The sequence below is a fragment of the Mesocricetus auratus genome, unplaced genomic scaffold (genome assembly GCF_017639785.1).
Source record: "Mesocricetus auratus isolate SY011 unplaced genomic scaffold, BCM_Maur_2.0 Super-Scaffold_100008, whole genome shotgun sequence".
NCBI lineage: Eukaryota > Metazoa > Chordata > Mammalia > Rodentia > Cricetidae > Mesocricetus > Mesocricetus auratus.
In genome coordinates this window covers 4,186,615-4,201,200 of record NW_024429192.1, presented here as the reverse complement: position 1 = coordinate 4,201,200, position 14,586 = coordinate 4,186,615, and the positions used below count along the sequence as shown (strand labels likewise).

General features: G+C 52.0%; 1 long non-coding RNA gene across 1 annotated transcript; it reads right to left on the bottom strand.

Annotated features, from left to right (window-relative positions):
* Nucleotides 1–408: 408 nt before the first annotated feature.
* On the bottom strand, nt 409–3,109 carry LOC110341595. The gene is made up of 2 exons (XR_002383563.2): nt 2,909–3,109; nt 409–877 (listed from the first exon to the last, which is right to left on the bottom strand). It is a non-coding gene; the product is annotated as an uncharacterized LOC110341595 (long non-coding RNA).
* Nucleotides 3,110–14,586: the final 11,477 nt, after the last annotated feature.

Genomic DNA, 14,586 nt, shown 5'->3' with positions numbered 1-14,586 from the left:
AATAAATTCAAGCAGGGGCTGGGAGATGCCTCAGTCAGTAAAATGCAAGGGACTTAGTTCAATTCCCAGCACTGCAATACACAGGAAGGTGCAGCAACAGGCACCTGCAACCCTAGAGCTGGGGAGGCAGAGACCGGAGGATTCCCTGGGGGCTCACTAGCCGGATGTGTGAGCTCCAGGTTCCATGAGGCATCCCATCACAAAAGGATATGGCTGGGGGGTAGTTGAGGGAGACATGTGGTACCATCCTCTGGCCTCCACCAGTCTCTGCACAAATGTATATTCCCGCCACACACACATGCACGTGTACCCAGGTACACACACGAACACATACACATTAAAAAAAACAGTAAAATAAAAAGTCACCCCCGCCAGACTTATAAAGTACAGTAACTAGAAGGCCAGCAATCTTGACCATATTTTCTTTAATATATATATATATATTAGGAAAAGTTTAAAAACATATGGGCAGGATGTGGTCTTGGTACTTCAACTCTTCGGACAGCACAAACAGGGCTGTACTGACGAGCATTCCCGCCAATGGTGTCGTGTGTGTGTGTGTGTGTGTGTGTGTGTGTGTGTGTGTGTGTGTGTGTGTGTGTGTTTCCTCCATCGCTTTGTCAGTCCTCCGTGTCTCCTGATGTGGACAATGGCTATCCCAGCCAGTGTGACTCGATCTGTCATTGCGGTTTCGCGATGCATTTCCCTGGTGGTGACACCGAGGATTCTTTAAAACGTCTGCTGGCTATCTGTGAGAGACGTCCATTTTTCACCCGGATTACTTCTTGCTTTGGTTCTGCTCTGGTCTCCCGTCTGTGGCTGGAAACAAACAGCCTGGCAAGAAGCCACCCAGGCAACTCTGGGCCAGGGTACAACGCTGTGGAGACAGAGGCCAAGCGGGAGCTTCAAACGGCTGGTCACATCACCTCCTCAGTCGAGAGCAGAGAGAGAGACATGGATGTGTGCACGCTCACCGGCTCCCTGGCGCTCAGCTGGTTTATCTTTATACATGGTTGGATGCCCTGCCTAGGGAATGGCGCTGCCCACAGTAGCCTGGGTCTTCCCCCATCTGTATCATTTAAGGTACTGAAGACAAGGCCCCCACAGACATGCCCAAAGGCCAGCCTCACTGAGTAACAAATCCCTCACTCAGGCTCTCTTCCCAGATAATCCCAGGTTACGTCAATTTGACGATCAGAACTGACCACCATGGGCTCTTTGTGTGTTGCAGATATTAATTCTTTCCAAATGTATGTTTGCTTGGAAATGTTTTCTCCTGGTCCATAGCCTACCCCCCATATGCACACACATTTTTGGTGTGTGGACATGTGTGTAGTGCTGCAGATCAAACCCCGGGCTCCATCTACGCTACACACACATTGACCCTGAGGTACCTCCTCAGCCTTCAGCCACCCACAGACTGTCTCTTCCCTCTGCTGTATCCTATGCTAAAAACCACAGTCTTTCTTAACTGATACAACCCCAAGCATCTGCTTTTGTCTTGTTGCTACCTAAGTTACTGGGATCAAAGGGAAAAATATCTCCCAGACCAATGACAGGTAGTTGTACTATGGCTTCACACCATAGTCAAACAGACGAAGGTCCTAAATGTAGGAGCTAAAGCCGTGACATACTTAGAAGAAATTAAACTCTAGTAACCTTTGATTAGGTTTCTTGAATATGTCACTAGAAGTACAAGCAACTGAAGACAGAGGAGATAAACTGAACTTCACCACAATCAAACCGCTCGTGCTTCCAAGAACACTGCCAACAAAATGCCAAGAAAGTTCACGGAACGGGAGAGGGTTATTTGCAAATCCAGTACACATGTGCTAAATGCCTAGCACCCGGAAAATGCATGAGACTCACAGCTCAAAATAAAATGCAAAGGACATATAACATAGCTTGAATATGTGTTTCTCTAAAGAAGACACGATACACACATGGAAATACTCCCAATATCATTATCCACCGAGGAAATGAAGGTCAAACCCACAGTGAGATGCTCTTCATGCCCACCAAGATGACTACAGTCAAGCTGGCACCAGGATGACTACAGTCAAGCTGGCACCAGGATGACTACAGTCAAGCTGGCGGACAAGCGTTGGTGAGCACACAGACGAAGGTCCTAAATGTAGGAGCTAAAGCCATGACATACTTAGAAGAAATTAAACCCTAGTGACCTTTGGTTAGGTTTCTTGAACACCTGTGCATCACTGAAGAGCCTACGTGACGGGTTCCAGATGCAGCCACTTTCAATACACCTGGTGGCACCTCAGCACGCCGTCCCAGTCACGCTCCCAAGAGAACTGAAAACAGGTGGGCACGCAAAGCGCCTGTAGATGTGTTCGGGGGCCGTCCGTGAATGCTAAGCAGAAACAACACGGGGGACCATCAGCTGGCACGCTGAATTAAGTGTGGTGTGTGTGTGTGACGGAATATTGCACCACACAAAAATTAACGGAGTTCTGAAATGGGCTAAGACATAAACGAACTTGGAAACATCACACCAAGTCCGAGAGTCAGTCGGGAAAGACACACCCCGTGCTCATATGAATTATCGACAACAGAAAGGGCCACGGGGACAAGCTGACCATCTCAGGGCCTGAGGGGATGGTACAACGGGTTGTGATTCCTGAGGTAAGGCTATTTCTTTGGGTGGGGGTATTCTAGTTTCTTTTCTACTTCCATGGCAAATACCCTGACTAAAAGCAACCTGTGGGAAGCTGAGACAAGGCTCGGCTGTTAGGAGCGCTGGCTGCTCATGAGAGAACCGGGGTTTGGTGGCTCACAACCATCTGTGACCCCCTGTAGGTTCCAGGCACACACACGGTCAGTGTACATGCATACACACAAAATAAAAGTAAACAGACACTTTTAAAGCAACAGAAAGAGGGGAAGAGCTTACTTGGTTTACATTTCCAGGCTACAGTCCATCACTGGGGCAAGTCCGAGGCAGCCACGGTCAAGAGCAGAGAAGCACAAGCAGCCACGCTCTCTGTGTGCTTGCCCTACGGCCAGCAACCTTCACCGCGTTTAGGGCAATAGTACCATCCCCATTCAGCTGGGTAATGGTGCCGCCCCCATTCAGGGTAGGCCTTCCCACCCTCAATCACCTATCAGTCTCCCAAAGGTATGCACACAGGTGGATAATTCCTTTGGCAAGACTCTACCCATGTGGTTCTAGGTCATGTCAAGTAGACAGCTGGATCTCACCAGCACGGGGAGTGATGAGCATCTTTGGGGAAGAGACAGTTGTAGAGCCTTGTAAATGTGATGGAAATGAAATGGAATTATCTCTTTTAAATGGTAGTGCTTATGAGATGTGGGTTGTACTTCAACATCTGAAAACCTTTGAGAATCTGGACTTCCCAGGAATATTCTTAAACAGATAGGGCAGGGAAACAACTAGGAGTGAGATGTATGAAACACAGACTCTGGGCTGTGGCAGTGAATGAGAGTCGGCGTCACAAGGACCAAGGGAATTTGAAGCCGGAGTCGTATAAGGGACAACTTCAAGATGCATGTAGATCACTGACAGGCCAAGCCAGAGGACAGCAGGGAGCAGTTAGCCAACGAGCCTCAGGAGCAGAAAGGCATGGCCTCCTGCTGCTGTACATGTTGGAGCGATACTAAGAGTCTATTAACGTGATTGGCAGTATGAAAAAACTCTAAAGTGTGTTTGTGTGGTAATGTGTGTGTTTATGTCCATGTATGGGGTACATGGGCACCTCCATGTGGAGGTCGGAGGTTGGTGTCAGTGTCTTCTTCAACCGCCCCTACCTTATGTCTTGTGACAAGATGTCTCACTGGACCTGGAGCTCATTGACTTTGTTAGGATGGGTATCCAGTGAGCCCCAGAGCTCCCCCTGTCTCTGCTTCCATGTCAGGGGCTTACAGACACACACGGCCCTTCAGGGCCATTTACATGGGTACTGGTTATCCAAAACTCGTGTCCTCATGCCTGTGCAGCAAGCTCTTTACTGACTGAACCGTCTCCCCAGCCCAGCAGGGGGGGGGAAGGAGAGAGAGAGAGAGAGAGAGAGAGAGAGAGAGAGAGAGAGAGAGAGAGAGAGAGAGAGAGAGAAGAGAGAGAAGGAAAGGAAGGAAGGAAGAGAGAAAGAGAGGAAGAGAGAGGAGAGAGAGAAAGGAAGAAAGAAATAAAGAAATGAGAGAGGGGAAGGAAGAAAGAGGAAGAGACAGGCAGACAGACAGACAGACAGACTCTTAGTGACATGGGCTCATCTGACCCCATGAGCAGAGCAGGGGACTGATGCCTGCCTCTGCCTCCCCACTGCCTGCCTACATGCATCTTGACTTCCAACTCTGTAGGTTCTATGAGGTGAACCCTGAGAATACGGAGGTGGGCTGTGTGTGTGGGAGAACTCAAGGAAAAGATGGGGCTAAGGATAAGCAGAGAAGGTGCCCTCCAGGAACACAGGAAGAGGGTGAGGACTAAGTGAAATAAGAACCCTGTTGTCTCACACACACACACACACACACACACACACACACACACACACCACACACACAGCACACACACACCACACACACCACACACACACATACACCACACACACACACACACCACACACACCACACACACACACCACACACACACACACACCACACACACACACCACACACACCACACACACACACACACACCACACACACACACACACCACACACACACACACCACACACACACACACACCACACACACCACACACACACACACACCACACACACACACACACACCACACACACACACACACACACACACGTGAGGGCATAGGGCTGTGACTCAGGAACAAAGCACTTGCTCAGCATGCAAAAGGCCCCGGGTTCCAAACACATTACCCTGAGATGGGGGATGGGGGAGGACAGGTGTCAGGGGACAAGTGAAAGGAATTCTGACAAGCCTGGATGAAAATGAATCGAAGTCCTAAATGCAATTTGTTTAGATCTATTATTTCTTTAATGTTGCCCAGTAAATGGAATGGAGAGAGGGCTCGATGGTTAAGAGCATTCGTGGAATTCACTTCCCGGCACCCACATCAACCTGTAACCCCAGCTCTAGGAAACCTGGCGCCCTCTTCTGGCCTGTGTAGGAACCTGCACACATGCGCAAAGACACACAGAGATGGAGAGAGGGAGAGAGAGAGAGGGAGAATGAGAGAGACAGAGGGAGAAATCAACAAATCTTGTTTGTAGTTACTGAGTAAAGTATTAGCTATGACTCCTAGGTGTTTTAAAAAATTCAGAGCCCTTCCTGTCCAGCAGTGATTTAAAGATGATACCAGATCTTGAACTTTTTGTCTGTGGTCAAAATATGAGTTCTTTATTATGAAAATGTGAGTGTGGAAAGGTGGTGGTGGCATTATTTTACAATCGTGGGATCTGCGATGAGAATTCACAAGATTTGTGTGCAGGAGCCTTTCATAATTGATGAATGACTTCATTATTATGTGTCACTGATTGCTCTTCAAAAACACTGCAGCTGTGGGAAACATCAATTAGCCGGTGTTTATCAACATGTTTAGGGACAGATTAAAGTGTACCAGTGTTTGGGGAGCAAAGAGAAATACGGGATATGATCTCAAACATTAGGACATCAATAGATTCCTGGGAAAGAATGCAGTTAGCAAAACACTGTGGACCATCCAGTTACCAGCATCTACTCTGGGCAGGTTTACCAGCTGGCTCCCACTGACACCTGGAAATATCTGTAAAATGTTTCCAAGTGGTAGAGCGGCGGTGGGGAGCCCAAATACAGTCTAATGGTAACTCGATCACGGTTACACTGTGTTGATGACATCACTTAGATGGTATCCAGAGTTGTTAGTTTACTGTTAACCCCCATCTCTCTCTCTAAGGGCACTGAGGCCTGAACCCAGGGCCATGATCATACTAGGCCAGTGCTCTATCAGGAGTAATACCCCCATCACTCATTGTGTTTCTTATATTGGAAACAGGGTCTCATTAAGTTGCCCAGGCTGGCCTGGACCACAGTCTACCCCAGACAGGACTTGAACTTGTGATCCTTCTGCCGCTTCAGTGTTCCAAATACCTGAGATGACAAGCCCGTAACGTCAAGCCAGGCTTCATCTGGGTTTCTGGGTTTTGTTTGAGAGGGGTTAATTCTCTTACTATTTCTTTTCATTAAAATGTGTTTTGTAGAAACGTCCACTTGGGCATGTGACAGGCCAGATTGCCCACGTGTCAGACACTCCTGGCTGCCTTTGTGAAAAACAAGTGAACAGTGCGCAAATATGCTCCCATCTAACTCTGTTCACAAGGGAAGGCATCAGGCTAGACCCGGCCTACGAGCAGGCATCAGGCTAGACCCGGCCCACGAGCACAGCTCAGCTTGTTTGCACAATTCCAAAATCAGTGCAGCACGGCTCACGTTTTACACCTGCACGCCTTTGTCATTTACGGGTTTTGTATTTGTCTGACATGTATCCGGGTAAACATCTCCTCTCTTCATACCCTGGCAAATTTTACGGTGGGGGCACTACAGATTTGGCACGTTTCAATGAGACCCAAACAGACATCCATCTCCAAAACGCTCCGGGGTTGAGCATCACAGACTGAAAGTCAGCCGAGAAGGAACTTTGAGGAGGAAACAATGAAAATCTCTGCTCCACACGCATGCTCCTTCATGTCTGGATTGTGATTTTTCTGTTTTCTTTCTTTTTTTTTTTTTTTGTAAGTTAATGTCTGAGGAAACAGGTTTTGAAACTCGATGTGCTTGAGATGGGGGTGGGGCTGTATCAGTCTCCTTTCTTGTTGTTGTGAGCAGTCGCCTGACAAGAAGCAACTGAGGAGAGGGAGCGTTTATCCTGGCTTACCGTTTAACGGCGTGTGAGCGCTGGGCACACTGGACCTGAATCAAGAAGCAGGGGGCAGACAGGAAGTCAGGGCATGCCATGAAAACCACGGCACCCAGCCCTGTGACCTAACTTCTCCCAGGAAGCTCTGCCTCCTAAAGGTTCCACGCCTTCCAAAGCAGTGCCATTGGCTGGGGGCCCAAGTATTCGAACACATGGTCCTATGGGAGGCCATGCTGAACAGTTTTATGTCAGCTTGACACAAGCTAAAGTCATCAGAGAGGAGGGAACCTTAACTAAGACAAGGCCTTAATGAGGTCAGGACGCAGGCAGGCCTGTTGGGCATGGGGCATGGCCCAGTCTCTTCTGGGTGACATTCCTGGGCTGATGACCCTGGGTTCTGTGAGAAGGCAGGCTGAGCAAGCCATGAGGGCAAGCCAGTCAGCAGCTCCCCTCCGTGGCCTCTGCGTCAGCTCCCTGCCCTGTTTGAGTGCCTGTCCTGACGTCCCCAGATGATGAGCCATGACCTAGAAGCACGAGCCAAATAAACCCTCCCATCCCCAACTTGCTTTTCAGTCATGGTGTTTCATCACAGCGAGAGAAACCCTCACTAAGACAGTGGCATTTCACAACAGATGCCAAGATAGGTCATGGGCCACTCCTTGCCGGAGGACACCCTTGTCACCACCCCACTCCTCTCTCGTCCTCCATTCATCCATCGACTACTCCAGAAAGCCCAGCTCTAAGTATGGGGTGATGTCAGCTCCCCTGCCTTGCTCTGGGGCACCTCCTCCACAGCTCGAGAAATCCCAGACCTGATACCAGTTCTGTGACCTTCCACTCGGGAAAGGCCCCATCTGCTTTATCTTCTCCCCAGATCCCTCCCGTAAAACGGCTGAGGCTCCTGTTCCCAATGCTGTGGGTCACCGCCGAGCAGCCAAAGCACCCTCTGCTACTCTGAGACCAACCACATCTCCCCAAGCAGACATACACAAACAAACCGGGCAGTGAAAACATGTTCGCTCTAGGTTTTAAGACAGCTGATGGGTGTCAGCTCCGTGCAGGGACAGGAGTTTGTCAGTGACCGGAGCATTCTCCAGCGGGATCATCTGGTAGGTACTGAGTGCCAGGTAAGCAAAATAAAACAAGGCCTGGCTCAAACGCAGGGCCCAAAAGAAGAAATCTCCAAACAAACAAAAAACAGAAAAACCAAGAGTAGCCATAGTTTGACAACCCCTGATCTAGACTTTTCCATACTATCAAAGAATAGGAGACAAAGAAACAAATGCTGACCTCTACCATACTCAGTCACTGGACTGTGCTTCAACTTCAGGCAAACACACACACACACACACACACACACACACACACACACCTAGAACACGGAGGACGACACACTTGCACTGTCTTGTGTTAACTCACACCTCCAGGTGTGTGACTTAGCCTTACTCTGGTCCTGAGCAGAGGAAATACACTACCCAGTGAATCATGGTGTCCTCGGGCTTCAGAGGCCCGGTCCCCTCTCACCCTGTGGCCTCAGCTGCTGTCTGCTTCCAATCACTGTGATAGGAACGGTGACCACAGGCAGCTTGTGGAGGAGAGGGTTTATTTCATCTCACACCTCACAGTCCATCATGAAGGGAAGTCAGGGCATGAACTCAATCTGGAACTGAAGTGAAGCCATGGAGGGATGCTAATTATTGGCTTACTCTCCCTGATTGGTCAGCTACTTATAGAACCAAAGATGGCCTGCTCAGGGGTGGCCCGCCCACAGTGGGCGGGGCCCTCCCATATCAATCATGTATCCAGAAAATGCTCCACAAACTTTCCTATAGACCAATCCGATGGTGCCAACTCTTTGATTGAGGTTCCTTCTTCCAAAATGACTCTGCCTTGCTTCAAGTTGACAAAAACAAAAAGCCCAACCCTAACCAGCACCACCATCCCGTTTTGCTCAGTTGCATCAGTTGAGTCCCTCCCTGGCTCCCTGCATTATGCCCTGCAGCAGACGCGTGCACAGCCTACATGGGAGACCATATGTAGGCATTACGCCAGCTCATGAATGGCGGCCACCATCCTTAGGCACGGCCTCGTCCAGGAGAACAAACGTCCTTGGAGACACGTGTGAAGTGTGAGCTCACTGCCCAGCATCTAACGGCCTGCACACCTGTTCGGGTTCATTAGCTAGCTAGTAAAAATAAATCTCGGTCTCGTTCCAGATGACTTTTCAGTGTCCTGGCTTCTGCTGACATATGCTTGTGCTGTTTCTGAGGCCCCGCCCCCGGCCCCCCCACCCGCCCCAGGTAGGAAGGGATTAGAGGACTAAAGGGTGTGGACACACAGAGAGTCTGCAGAAGTCATTTTTCAGGAAAGATTGAATGTAATGTTGTCTTTCAACACGGACAACTGCTTTGAAATGTTCCACCCAAGCAACCTTTGAACACAGCCTCCGGGGTTGGCCGGCTACCCTTGACAAATGCCATCTGGGCTTGAGTGACGTCGTAAATGAAGTAAAGTAGCAGGAGGGTGAGACAGAACATGATGAAAGGGGTTGAGGGATTTTTTTGTTGTTGTCTGCAGAGAACTCACTGTAAGTTACACATTCACAAGTAGCCCCCCCCCACCCCCGCTTCCTGCTGGGGACAGGCCCCGTGGGCTCTGGAGTTCTGAGATGACTTTTGTTTGACAGTTTTCACATCTCTTAAAAGGGAGTCTGCTCTTTCTTCCCCTTTCACAAAGCAAAAGGGTGCGCTGGAGCAAAGGATGGGCCAGGGAGCCCTGCTCACTGTCATTCCGCACCCAGGGCTCACAAGCGGAAGGGAACAATGCCGCCAAGTTGGCCAGCCAGCAGGTCTGCAGCTGCCAGCAGCTCCCGTGTGCGTGTGTGTGTGTGTGTGTGTGTGTGTGTGTGTGTGTGTGTGTGTGTGTGTGTGTGTGTGTGTGTGTGTGTGTGAGCCACAGGCGTGTGGGGACCCGCAGAGGCAGCCCAAGCCCAGAGACAGAAGGGGCCCAGCAGTGCTCAGGGTGAGCTTGTCTGGATCCTCGGGGTGACCAGGCCCGCCCGCCCACCCGCCCTCCCTCCTGCCCCCCTCCCTCCCTCCCTCCCTCCCTCCCTCCCTCCCTCCCTCCCTCCCTCCCAGAAGACAAGGTACCTAAGACAGAACAGAGGCAAGGCCAGCCCACCCCGGATATTCTCACCATCTCCCTGACCCCTCACTCTTAAAGACTCCAGTGAAACCTGACCACAAGGGCTGAGGAGCATCTGAGGGCAGCCACGGAAAACACCGGATGAGCGTGAAGAAGCGCACGTGTCTCCTTCCGGCCAGTGGCCTTGGGAAAGACCGGCCTTCCCTGTGGGGGACGGTGGAAGGGAAACCCCAAATGCCGTGTTAGACCTTCTGGGGATCCGCAGCCCGACTTCCCAGAGACCCTGAGCACAGGGTCGGAGATGGTCCAGAGGCCCCCAAGGAACAGAAACTGCCATCGCCGTTCAGAATGCTCCAAGCAGGGCTCTGTCCTCCCTTAGAGTGTGACCCCTGCTGGCTCCCTGTGTCGAGAGCGGGTGTCCCCACAGAGTGAAGGGGCTACCGAGGGTCACATGGAACCGTCCAGAAGACCAGCAGAGCTATTCCTCAGCTTTGCAAATGCCAAGCCCCTCCCTGCCACAAAATGGCACACATGTTGCATGTGCTCATATCGTCCGTACTGTTTAAAGTTTTATCCAACAACGTAAGCACTGTGGAACGAGGTACACGGTTGACCTAGTGTTCACAGTTGACACAGCTTCCAGTCGTCTGAGAGGAGACCCTGGCTGAGGCACTGCCTGGAGCGGACTGACTTGAGGGTGTGTGTGTGCAGACAGATTATTAATTGGTGTAGGAAGGCCCAGGCCACCACGGGCCACGCCATCCCCAGACAGACAGTTCTGAGTTGTGCAGGTTAGCCGAGAGGGAGCCACCAAGCGGCACGCCTCCCTGGCTTCTCCTCCCACTGTGAGTGAGTCCCCTGTTTGGAGGTGACACTTTGTGCAACAGCAAACCCTGACACGACGCCCCTGACATTCTCGGTGACAGGTTAAGGCCTGAAAGGTATGACATGAAGTAAACCCTGGCCTCCCATAAATTGCTTTTGGCCTGTGTGTCTTTACCACAGCAACAGAAAACAAACCAGGACCAGTCCCGATGGCAGGATGACTGACTCTCAGATGCAGGACCCATAGATCCAGAAGGGTACTGCATGCAACACACCGGCACACGGACTACGCCTAGAGCCAACCACACCCCCGCAGCACAGACACTGTAGCTTTCCTGCGAGCGGTGGATTGTGTTGATGCAGAATTTGTCTCGGTGGGTCAAGGAGGACCAACAGCCTGCATCTCGGACAGGATGCTTCAGTTCCTGCCTGCAGGAAGCCGTTTGGAGAATGGACTAGGAAGCCAATGACCCCAATTAAAGGCACTGCCTTCACTTCCTGGGAACGTTTTTTGTTTGTTTGTTTTGTTTTGTTTTGTTTTTATTTGCTTCTGGGTTTCGGTTTGGCTTTTGTTTGTTTTTTGAGACAGGGTTTCTCTGTGTAGCTTTGGGGCGTTTTTGACAACAGGGTCGGTGCTCTCCTCCAGAAGCCTTCCTTGGTTCACGTGACCAGAGCGGTCAAACTCAGCTGTCCCACCACCCTGAACGCCATCGAAGCAACAATTGGATCCCAAAGACAACCAGCTGCTCCCATCAGGTAACACGCTAACACGCACTTCTCTCGGTAGACTTTCTTTTTTTAAGTAAAATCCCAGTGCTGTGATGAGGGCCTTGTCCAGACAAATGTGCCAAAACAAACCACACCCAAGGACCCAGATCGGGGAGGGAGGGGAGAGGAGGGGAGGGCAGGAGAGGGGAGGGGGAGGGCAGGAGAAGGGAGGGGAGGGGAGGGGAGGAGAAGGGAGGGGAGGGGAAGGCAGAGGAACCGCTGTGACAGCAGCTCCCTGGCCTGCGGACTAAACCCAGGACACGAGAACGGGCAGCAGAAGCATGGAAGCCCTGCAGACCGAGGGTTTTCTTTCCGGGGCCACCAGCGGGAAGCGGTGTGTGCTGGGACTAAGTCAGCCCTCGCGGTGGTCTGCAGTGTGTCAGCTGCCTGTGCACAGAGGAGCCAAGGGCGCTTGGAGGCTCCGCCCTCCACAGATCTGGCGGCACACCCCTAACTACAGCGGGACCATCTGTCCGCAGAAACAGATCCTCCCCAGCCCTCCACAAAGCGCACCTTTCTAGAAACACCACCAGACGAGGCCCTGGGGACTCCGTGTGGGTGGTCCTTCCCGCTCATGGAAGGCGGCCCCTGTCTTTGCCTGGGCATCAGGGAGCAGCTAAGTTCTGCTAAGACAGGAGTTAGCCCTGGTCCTCCTCTTCGGTGCTGAAGACACAGCACGGCTCATCTGCAGAGGATGTCCCCTCCTCCACCCTGAGCTCAGCCACCCGTGCCGCAGGGGCCAGGGCCCCCTCCCCCTCACCACTGAAGACCCTGAATTCACAGAGCATCTGCTCACTGCTCGCACCTCGCATAGACACTGCTCCCCAAAAGGGGTGTGAGCATGACTTTCGTCCCCAGAAGGAAACAGAGAGTTGTTTTTGCCTTACTGGGATCCTGCTCATGAGGAGCGCGACACCTTTGGTGGCCTGATTTGATGGAGCCCTCAGGCCCAAATCAGCATCCTCGGCGCCACGGTCCTCTGGCGCCACCTAGTGCACGGAGATGGAAATGGCGCAAGACTGCAAAGTCCCTGGACCTTTCAGTGGTCCAACCTGCAAGGCTTCTGATGTCAACCTGTTTTAAGGGAGCCTGGTGACATGTCAGGCGCAGGGCGCTTATGTCTGGCTGTGTTCTTTAAACCAAACAATAAAGCACTTGACCCTTGGATGCGTCTTTACACCAAACGCTACCAGTTAAAAGATTATTTACACAGCAATATAACCTCTCTCTCTCTTCTCCCTTCCAAAACTATCATAACTGCAGTTGAAACCAGAATGTCCCGGTTGGGAACAGTTGCAGCAGGTTGCTCCTGTACCCCAGAGGGTACTGCAGACAGCTGTGCCGGGGGAGCCCAAAGGACCCCGTCGGCCTGGCACACGCCAGAGTGGTTAAGTCGGCCCTGCTTCAGGGTCCATCTGCACCTGTCTTCAGATTGGCTTAAAGTCACCTTCCAAGAGTTAGAGGGCCGGGCGGTGGTGGCGCACGCCTTTGATCCCAGCACTCGGGAGGTAGAGGCAGGCGGATCTCTGTGAGTTCGAGGCCAGCCTGGTCTACAGAGCGAGTTCCAGGACAGCCTCCAAAGCCACAGAGAGGCCCTGTCTTGGAAAACACACACACATGAAGAAACGGGGCTCCTTCAGGAACGCCCCAGGAGCTTCTCTGAACTCTGCATTCCTGAACCAACACTGACTGGAGCCAGGGTCTGCTGAGGACATGACCAGAGGAGACCCCAGCGGCCTTCGAGGAGCCCCCCACACCAGCCCAGTGGCTTTCTGCCTAAGGGCGGTCCCTGGACGTGTGTCCTCACTCTGAGCCGGTGTCGTCCTCTACATGCAGGAGACGGCCAGGGCCTGGGTGTGGGAGGAGCCTGCGCTGTGCTGTCTGAGAACACTGCAGTGCTGTATGTGTTAGCGGCGCTGCGGTAAGGAGCATGCAGCAGCCGTGCATGCGGTGCATGCCTGCAATCCATGCACTCCAGAGGGTGAGGCAGAAGGATCACCGGTTCAAGGATCACAGCCATGCACTGGACGCATAGCCAGGCCTTGTGTCAACAGAAGAGGGAGCCAGCTAAGTGGTGAAAGTCTTGCCGGGGCGTGGTGAGCAGAGTGAGGGATCCCCAGAATCTGTATGAACGCCAGGCATGCACAGAGCAGACTCCAGTGTGCGAGCAGAGATGGGAACCTGGAGCACGGTGGCTGCTCACCCAGACCAGCACTGCACACATGAGGACAGACACACATGCACACATGAGGACAGACACACACATGTACACATGAGGACACAGACACACACATGTACACAGGACACAGACACACATGTACACAGGAGGACACAGACACACATGTACACATGAGGACACAGACACACACATGTACACATGAGGACACAGACACACATGTACACGAGGACACAGACACATGAGGACACAGACACACATGTACACATGAGGACACTGACACACATGTACACATGAAGACACAGACACACACATGCACGCATGACGACACAGACACATGAGGACACAGACACACACATGTACACATGAGGACACAGACACATGAGGACACAGACACACATGTACACATGAGGACACTGACACACGTGCACACATGAGGACACAGACACACATGTACATGAGGACACAGACACACATGTACACATGAGGACACAGACACACACATGCACACATAGGCACACAGTGGCCACACGCTGACCCTCCATGTAGGGCAGGAGAGCTACTGACCAAGGCCAGGCTGAAAGAAGCTCAAAGACCTTTGCACCCACAGCCTGCTGTTAGCGTGAAGGGTGACAGACGTCGCCTAACTCCTCGGAGTCTCCCGAGGCCCAGGCAGCAGGGGAGGAGGCTCGCCACCCACAAACATGTACATGAGGATGGGGTAGTGGGACCCTCGGGTGTGCCGGAGCCACCGGCTGAGGAAAGCAGAAGGCGGGGCTGTGTGTGAGGTAAGGTGTGGACAGAATGAGGAAGGAAACTGCGCTCAGGCGGGG